The sequence below is a fragment of the Coptis chinensis genome, chromosome 8, assembly GCF_015680905.1.
Source record: "Coptis chinensis isolate HL-2020 chromosome 8, ASM1568090v1, whole genome shotgun sequence".
Classification (NCBI taxonomy): Eukaryota; Viridiplantae; Streptophyta; class Magnoliopsida; order Ranunculales; family Ranunculaceae; genus Coptis; species Coptis chinensis.
Window position 1 is genome coordinate 25,431,148 of NC_141463.1, and position 2,872 is coordinate 25,434,019.

Here is a 2,872-nt window from a genome sequence, read left to right on the forward strand (position 1 = left end):
CAGTTCTTTCTATATTAAAATTTACGAGTTTAATTGTTTAACCAATTTAAAAGACCATTTGGCAACGACCAACCACACCACGCCACAAAATGTGCAACCTTTAGCTGCGGCCTAACTCCATCCGAGGCTAGAAGTATCCTTTAGCTGCGAGATGTCTACAGTTGTGGCGAGAACATATGATATAGCCGCGGGATGGTGACAAGCCGAGGCTAAAAACTATGTGTTGCCTCAAGTAAAGATGACCGCTGCAAAAGGGGGCTTTTAGCCTCAAAATCAATGGCAGTGACAAAAACCTTGCCGCAAAAAGCCCTTTTTTTGGTAGTGATTCCACAAAACTTTCTTTTTCACCTGTAGAATAATAAAACATAACTTACAAGCACTATTAGTCCACTAAGATGGCTAAACAAAAGGCATAATCGATGGTTAAATTACACTTTTTGAGCATTTATTAGCGATCTCTCGACCAAGAAATAATTAAGCCTCAGCAGCCTCGTATATAAAACCGCTACTCTTGATCTCTCAACCTTTTTTTTTTCGTAGCAGTCAACCAAAAACACTCAAACCCGATCGAAAACTATGATAGAACCAACTGATGTGGTGGATCACCAACAACATGGCAAAAACTCTACAGAATCCATTCTAGAAGATCTCACGACCAGAATAATGCAAGTCTTTACCCAAAATCAGACCCAAACTCAATCATCAAACCACGATTCTTCCGCTGCAAATATTAGAATTAAGTTGGACGACACCAACTATGCCCTATGGTCCCAAGTTGTCGAGATGTATACTCTGACAAAGACAAACTGGGATATATCAATGGAGATTTCCCACAACATCAACCGACAGACTCCAATTTCAATAGATGGAGGACAGAAAATACGATTGTGAAGGGATGGTTGATCAACGCAATGGATCCATCCTTGATCAAGTAACTTCATTCGATTTCCAACTGCAAAAGCAAATTATTGGATTCGATTGCTACGACTTATTTCGATGGAACTGATACCTCCCGAGTGTATGATCTAAATAAACGTGTGACAAGAATGAGACAAGCTGGAGGATCTATTGAAACTTATTATAATGGTCTTCAAGGCTTGTGGAGGGAAATCGATTTTGGTCGTCCTAATCCGATGGAGTGTGTTGCTGATAAACATAAGTATAATTCAATTATACAAGAAGATAGAGTCTATACTTTTCTTGATGGATTGGATGGTCGGTTGGATAATGTTCGGAGTGATGTACGTGCTCCAGATTTGACCATTCCCTACGGTAGAACAGGCCTACGGTCACGTTCGAAGGGGGGATATTAGGCAAGTAGTGATGATGCCAGGCACAAAAACTACAGCTGGCGCTGTTATGGCATCTAAAGGTATCAGGAGTGGACACCAACTATCTTCTTCACTCCAGATGCTCAAAACCGAGTCTTCCTCTACAGGTGGTGGAAAGTCTAATCCATCAAAGGCTAAGGCATAATCCGAAGGAGGGTTGTACTCATTATGGGAACTTGAAACATAACTGTGAAACTTGTTTCAAGTTATATGGGTATCCAGAATGGTGGAACAAACTCAAGACACGGAAACAACATGTAGGCGGGTACCAATGGCCACTAAGGTCGGGGCTTTTGGTAAATCTGGGACCTCAATTATCTTTTATCTCACCAAGTGAATCGTCCAATTACTTCAACTAGCATTGATGGTTCTACACCCCTAGCGATTCAAGTGCGGTGGTTATGCCTTATTTAGTTCTAATAAGAGTGATTACCATGGATGGATAATTGATTAAGGGGCAACATACCACATGACATTTGATTCTAAGGACTTTATTAGTACTACTCAACTGAGACGCACCAGTATTGCCAATGCTAATGGGGTTACATATCTAGTTACAGGAGCTGGAACTGTTGCTCTCTCACCCTCTCTTTCATTATTGAATACTTTACTTGTTCCATCTCTCTCAAATAAGTTGATGTCTGTGGGACAAGCTACTGAGAAATTAAATTGTTGTGCACTAATTTATCAAGGTTTTTACTTTCTTTAGGATATTCTCACTAAGGAGATCATTGGTCATGGTACTAAAAGAGGGGGTGTATTATATCGATGATTTAAATCTTGTGAGCTAACAATATGCAACAAATATCGCCGGCGTCAAAGCGAGAGATAGATTTGGTTGTGGCACCTTCGGTTGGGGCATCCTTCATTTGGTTATTTGAAACAGTTATTACTTGATTTATTTTTAGGTTTACATGACTCAGTTTTTAAATGTGACACTTGCATGTTAGCCAAAAGTCACCATGTGTCTTATCCTTTGAGTTCAAATAAGAGTGATACACCTTTTGATTTAGTTTATTCTGATGTTTGGGGACCTTCTCCCATCTCGACTTCTTCTGGCATTCGTTGGTTTGTCATTTTTGTCGATGATTGTACACGCATGACCTGGCTTTACTTAATGAAACATAAACATGATGTGCTTAGTATTTTTCAGGTTTTTCATACCATGATTCATACTTAATTTTCCACTAAAATTCACATCCTTCGCTCCGACAATATAATGGTGGAGAATATGTCAAACATGATTTCCAAAGTTATTTTCAGCTTCATGGCATTTTTCATGAGACCACTTGTCCTCAGACTCCTCAACATAATGGTTTTGCAAAATGAAAGAACAAGCATATTTTAGAAATTGCAAGGGCTCTTCTTATTGGTGCTCATGTGCCTCGAACTTACTGGGATAATGCAGTTGTCACAGCTGTATACATGATGAACCGTATGCCCTCTAAAGTATTAGATTTCCAAACTCCACTTCAAGCTCTTTCCAAACATGGACCATTGTCTTTCATCCTGATGCTTACTCCTCGTATCTTTGGATGTGT